The sequence below is a fragment of the Ranitomeya imitator genome, chromosome 6 (genome assembly GCF_032444005.1).
Source record: "Ranitomeya imitator isolate aRanImi1 chromosome 6, aRanImi1.pri, whole genome shotgun sequence".
Lineage (NCBI taxonomy): Eukaryota > Metazoa > Chordata > Amphibia > Anura > Dendrobatidae > Ranitomeya > Ranitomeya imitator.
In genome coordinates this window covers 528007662-528014836 of record NC_091287.1, presented here as the reverse complement: position 1 = coordinate 528014836, position 7175 = coordinate 528007662, and positions in this window count along the sequence as shown.

Below are 7175 nucleotides of genomic sequence, written 5' to 3'. Positions count from 1 at the left end.
AAGATTTTTCTAGGTAAAATCTACATACTTGGTACTGAACCTCGAAGGAGGCAGAAAATCTGAGCTGGTGGCATCAAATGTGACTGGCTCTATGTGCGCACTGCAAGTTGCAGATGTGAATCGCTCCTTGTGCAGCTCCTTGTGTCATCCTCATCGCAGACGGGTGCTGCAGCTGCTTTTACATTGCATGCAGTATTCTGGTTCGTAAAAAAGACCAGAGCAGTGCATGCTGCAATTTATTTCATCGGTCCACGAGGAAAACTGGCCATGTGCACTGGAAAGCGGCCATGTGCAATCTGTGACTCACATAGACCAGACATGCCACCAGGGCAGTGGGGTACTCGGTACCAGGTCCGGTACTCTTAAAGTGGATGTGACCCTGTCCGTGGCCCTGGGCGCTTAATTACAAAGGAAAGGTCTTTTAAGGGTTTAATAAAGTTTGTGTTCATGATGCCACCTGTGGTATTCGGTCAGTAGGGACCGACACTGCTTAAAGGGGTCCTCTGGGGTGGTGGTATGACAGATAGTATAACTTCCCACAGGTGAAGTAGGTCCCCAGGGCTCCCGGTGTGTAGATGGAGATGGTGAATGGTGCAGTAAAGAACGGAGGACACAGGTTTGCAGTCTCTTTACCTGGTTAACTGTACCTTGAGGCAACCGCAGTCCAGGGCACCAGATCACAGGTACAGGCAGGGTCCGGCTGGCTTGGAAGTGAATCCAGAATCCCCTTTACCAGGTGGAGATGAAAGCCTTCATCAAAGCGCGATGGTGTTGTAGTCCCTTACTGCCTATAGCTTCTGATAAGGTCCTCACAGTTCTTCTCTGTCCTCCATGTAGGTTAGGACACAAACCCGTATGACAGGTGGCTCAAGCCTTTTTATAGGGTCTCTATCATGACCCGGGCCCTATGTGTCACTGTGTATCCTGGGTGTAAAGGCGGACAGGTAACTTAAAGTTCAGCTGTCCTGCTGGTTTCTGCTATGTATCATAGAGTCCGACACGGCCTCGGTCTTCCGGCTACCAGAATCTGCGCTTTCCAGGGAGGTAGCCAAATCACTGCTCTGCTCCCCTGGTGTCACTCTCCTGTGCCTTTTCTCTCCTGCACACTTTCCACAAGCTGTCCTTTCCTTCTCTGTTTCCCTTCTCCAGGAGCTGCAGCGACTCCGGCTACACGGCCCACTTCAGTCTTTCTGACACTCACTGTTCAACTGCACTCTCCTCTGTGCTCTGACAGACTCCTTGCTCCTCCACTGTCTGCTTCAGACGGCTCACTCACTTCCTCTCCAGCCAGAATATATTAGGGAAGTTCCCCTTAATCCGGGTTCAGAGCTCCCCCTTCTGGCCTGGAGTGTGCACATGTTGTGTGTATGATTTACCGGTTAGAAGAGGTCTTTCATCACTTCCAAGCGTAACATCACTCTCCCCGTGGGGAAAGCAATGCCACTGTGATGACCAGGACCCTGGGGTGTCACATATATGCTCGTCTGAATGAGCCCTAAAAGGGTTATTCCTGTTTTAGTCATTCACTTTTTTCATTCTATACAATTGCATATCAAATTAGCAATTTTTTTTTATAGATCTCTACTTGCTGTTATTCAATAATACTATGTAACTTTCTTTTTTCAGATGGATAGCATGTACTTGCCTACCGTTCCGTAACATCCAGGAGACTCCTGGAAAAGGGGAGACTGCCTAGACTCAAGTAAATGTTTTTAAATTTTTGTTAAATCTTTCGGGTGCCACGAGTCCTTCAGAAATCTCCTGCAAAGCGGCACTTACTTAAAAGTTTCTTCCATACAGGAGTAACATTTTACCTTGTGACAGTGAGTGACATGCCTGACATGCCAGTGTAAGGGGGCTTAAAAGCCATGCAATGTTCTTCTGGGAAATTAAATATGCAAATTTACTTTTCAGAGTGGAAGATGACTAGAACTCTAGTGGCACCTATTGGAAGGAGCAATCCTAAAACTCAATATTGACCCTTTAACGAACCTTGCCACATGACTTAGTATGAAATCCAAACCAGAATCTCAGTTTGCAGACACGTGTTTCGGGGTGTTTACCCTCTCACTGCAAAGCAGGAGATTTGATTTGGCTGTATGAGAGACTTCTGACTGGGATCTCAGAGGTCCATTGCATGGCTTATAAGTCTCCTTGAACTGCATGTTAGACATGCCACTCTTCACAAGGAAAAATGTTACCCCTTAAGGTACCGTCACACTAAGCGACGCTGCAGCGATACCGACAACGATGTTGATCGCTGCAGCGTCGCTGTTTGGTCGCCGGAGAGCTGTCACACAGACAGCTCTCCAGCGACCAACGATGCCGAAGTCCCCGGGTAACCAGGGTAAACATCTGGTTACTAAGCGCAGGGCCGCGCTTAGTAACCCGATGTTTACCCTGGTTACCAGCGTAAACGTAAAAAAAACAAACACTACATACTTACATTCCGTGTCTGTCCTCCGGCGCTGTGCTTTCCTCTGCACTGTCAGCGCCGGCCAGCCAGAAAGCAGAGCGGTGACGTCACCGCTCTGCTTTCCGGCTGGCCGGCGCTCACAGCCAGTGCAGGGAAGCAGAGCGCCGGGGACAGACACGGAATGTAAGTATGTAGTGTTTGTTTTTTTTACATTTACGCTGGTAACCAGGGTAAGCATCGGGTTACTAAGCGCGGCCCTGCGCTTAGTAACCCGATGTTTACCCTGGTTACCAGTGAAGACATCGCTGGATCGGAGTCACACACACCGATTCAGCGATGTCTGCGGGAGGTCCAGCGACAAAATAAAGTTTTGGACTTTCCCCAGCGACCAACGATCTCCCAGCAGGGGCCTGATCGTTGGTCGCTGTCACACATAACGATTTCCTTAACGATATCGTTGCTACGTCACAAAAAGCAACAATATCGTTAACAATATCGTTATGTGTGACGGTACCTTTAGACCTCAGTCAGAAGCCTCTCATACAGCCAAATCAGATATCACGCTTTGCACTGAGGAGGGGCATGAAAAGGGGGAAGAATGTGATATAGATAAGATATAGAAAAGGCATGGATGGGAGTAACCTGAAAAGGATGCATGGCTATAAGAAAAAACATGGTGCGTGCAGAGGTTGTTGTTACACTCAGGTCCGGGTAACTATTGAGACCAAAAAGGTTCCTTTGACCAATATGAGAAGACCAAAAATATTAAAGACCCATAATAGTTGAAGGCCCTGTTGGAGATTTTGCATCTAGATCTTAGCTTCAAGTTATGCCAGTGGATCTTCAGCATGCTGTGTCCTCCCAAAAGGGTTATCCTGAAAGATGGCAAATATAGCAGAATCTGATGGGTCTAGGTGCATATGAGGGTCCAAAGCCTAGACCACAAAAGGAGACGCTAGATGGTAGGTGAAGGGTCCTCCTACTGACTTTCCATTTGGGTCCTGGAACTTTATTTTGTAGTTCTGCACTTGAGAGTTGAGCATCTACGTGAAAGATTTGCATTGCCGGAAAACAGTGTGGCATTCGGTCATAAAAAGGGTGTGGAAGGGGAAACCAACTGCGTGACCCTCTGTTCTGGGGGTCAAAACTCAGCAGCACCATAATTGGGAGCTCAGTATAATTTTTGCTGCGGTTCCTCCCCTCTTCTCTCTACTCCACCAAGCATGGTCGGCTTTAGTTAGATGGATTGCTTAGCTGAGAATACATTACCGCAGAGACATTACAGGGCACGGCTTGCTCAGTTTCTTCTTGGTGGTGGCCCGATGACATAATCCAGTACTTGTCTCTGTTTACATATGACTCTTAACTGCAGCAAGAACTGAAGTCAAGACAAATCATCAGAGACGTGTCCAAGAGCACAGATCCCACGTATGATTTATAAAAACGGCCTCATTTTAATACTCGGTGCTTTAGCCTCCCAGATGCTATGGCTCAGACTTGTCTGCAAGAAACAGAAACCTCCCCAGTCAGCGCTTACGCAGTCAGGTGTGAACCATTACCATCTTCTCACCAATTAATCTTGCACAAGCGCTAAGGTCAGCCGCCCTTCTCAATGGTTTCTTAATATGTGGTAATACCTAATTTGTATTAAGGGGTCTTATCCGTCCTCTGTAAAAGCCAAATTCCTGTCAGGGAAATTACTGCTGATCTTCAATTATGGGCCCAACCTTTTAGGCAGATGAAAATGTTCCCATATAATCTGTGCATGACACAGCATAAAGCCTAATATGCCCAGTGTCTGGGGACAGACAAGCGGCTGACGTGACGTGACTGCTGCCATTTTCATGTTTGCTTTTCATGTCATCAGGATGAAGGAGGGCGTTTTGAATGCAGCTAATCTTGGGATGATATAGGGGCCGTGGCCAAAAATGTCCTTCTTGGTTATAAAACAATCTCATACTGCACCAATATGATCGCTTCACATGTATCCCTGAACTCAGAAGATGATCTTGCTTACACTTCTGTTTTAAAGACCTCATACAGGAGATGCCATATCGCTAAGTTAAACCCGGGGCCGACATATTAATGTTTATTAACCCCTTTACGACATCGGGCGTAATAGTACGCCGATGTGGGACTCCCTCCGTTTGATGTGGGCTCTGGCACTAAGCCCACATCTTTTCCAGCACATGTCAGCTGTTTTGAACAGCTGACATGTGCCTCTAACAGCCACGGTTGGAATCGCGATCCACCTGCGGCTGTTAACTAGTTAAACTCTGACAGCGGCATTTAACTTGCGCTTCCGGCAAGCACACCGGAAATCCCGCCCATTGGTGACCCCATCATGTGATCGCGGGTCACCGATGAGTTGGCATGACAATCGGAGGTCTCCAGCAGACCTCTATGGTTGTCACTGCCAGAATGCTATGAGCGCCACCCTGTGGTAGCAATTCTGCTACATACAGGCGATCTGATCATCGTCTGTATGTAGCAGAGCCAATCGGATTATGGTAGCTTCTAGTCTCTCATGGAGACTATTGAAGCATACCAAAAATAAAAAAAATGTTTTTAAAAATATTAAATTTTGTTTAAAAATATAAAAGTTCAAATCATCCCCCCCCCCTTTCCCCCCATTCAAAATAAAACAATAAAAAAATCAAGCATACACTTATTTGGTATCGCCGCATTCAGAATCGCCCGATCTATGAATATAAAAAAAATTAACCCAATCGCTAAATGGTGTAACTGGAAAAAAAAGTAAAAACGCCAGAATTACATTTTTTTGTTCGCCGCAACATTGCATTAAAGTGCAATAACGGGCGATTAAAAGATCGTATCTGCACCAAAATGGTATAATTAAAAACAGCAGCTCGGTGCAACCTGAGATCACGAAAAATGGAGGCACTATGGATATCGGAAAATGGCACAATTTTTTTTAACAAACCTTGGAATTTTTTTCACCACTTAAATAAAAAAGAACCTGGACATGTTTGGTGTCTATGAACTTGTAATAACATGGAGAATCATAATGGCAGGTGCCAGTTTTAGCATTTAGTGAACATGGTAAAAAACAAAACAAAAACAGCTGTGGGATTTCACTTCTTTTGCAATTTCACCGCACTTGGAAATTGTTTCTCATTTTCTTGTACATGAAAAATGATGTCATTCAAAAGTACAATTTGTCCCGCAAAACATCAAGCCCTCTCATGGCCATATTGACCAAAAAATAAAAAACTTATGGCTCTGGGAAGAAGGGGAGTAAAAAATGAAAATGCAAAACCAAAAATACCTCTGGTCGTTAAAGGGTTTAAGGAAGAGTAAAGGACTGTGAGTTAATGGTCTATCAGATCAATGGTGGAAACATTAAACAGCTGTTTGCTGGATACACACTATTTCTCTGTACCCTGTTTAGTGGCTGCTCCCAATCACTTCAATAGGAGCTGAGCTGCAGTACCCAAGAATGGCCACTTCACGGTATCAGGAGCTGTGGTATTATGGCTTTCAATACAGTTTAATCCCCTCTTCCGAGGTACCTGATTACAGTTTATGGGTGCATTCAGACGGCCATATAACATTAGAATAGTATTATATCACAGTGGCTCAGTGGTTAGCACTGCAGCCTTGCAGCGCTGGGGTCCTGGGTTCAAACCCAACCAAGGACAACATCTGCAAAGAGTTTGTATGTTCTCTCCGTGTTTGCGTGGGTTTCCTCCGGGTTCTCCGGTTTCCTCCCACATTCCAAAGACGTACTGATAGGGAATTTAGATTTTGAGCTCCAATGGGGACAGCGATGATAATGTGTGCGACCTGTAAAGCGCTGCGGAATATGTTAGCGCTATATAAAAAAAAATAAAGAAAGATAAAGATATCACCTCGGGAATCAATATAAAAAACCATAAACTAAATTAAAATTATTTAAAAATATTAAAATAATTACCCTCAGTGATATAACAAAGAAATAGTGGAAACTACTCAAAACCAGAAAACAACCCAATCACCAAAACTATGGATACACCATGGAAGACCAGACAGGATCACATAATTCAGAATAATCTTTATTTACTAGTAGCAGTGATACAGAAAAATGAATAAAAGTTAAATACTACATAGACAAAGTGTGTGCATATCAGGACAGTACATATAAATCAATAAAAAATGAACCCGTATGCATGAATTATATCCTATGTGCGATATCAATAGTGGACCTATACAAGATAATGGTCACCCAAAATAGGGTATAGAAAATCCCCCCCAAAAAATATTCTTAGAGTGAAACAACCTAACATACATGTGAAAATCAATGCTAAAAGTATACACGCGCCAAAGTGAAAAGATATAAGGATAACTGACAACGTATGTAAGTGCAGCAGTGCAGGGAATCACATGGTAAGTATGCAATCCTCAATATAAAGCGCTATGTGCAAAAAGTAATTAAGGGGGAGATCATGACCATCATTACCTTGAAGTACCACTCTGTCCTGGAAGCGCACACACCCCGACGCGCGTTTCAGATCTAAATTCATTATTGGAGGAAGCTTTTGTTAAGGCTAAATCCAATCTTTCTATCGAACAGTTCCAATCAATTAATCCACATTTGGAGAAATTGATTGACCAATGGGTCAAGGACATTCAGATGAAACAAATGAGTAAACTTACAAGGGACCAAAAAGATTTTTCCAAAGATCTACAGATGGCTTAAACATTATCTCAATGAAGATACCAAGGATCAGACTCCATCAACTTCATCAAACCGGCCTTT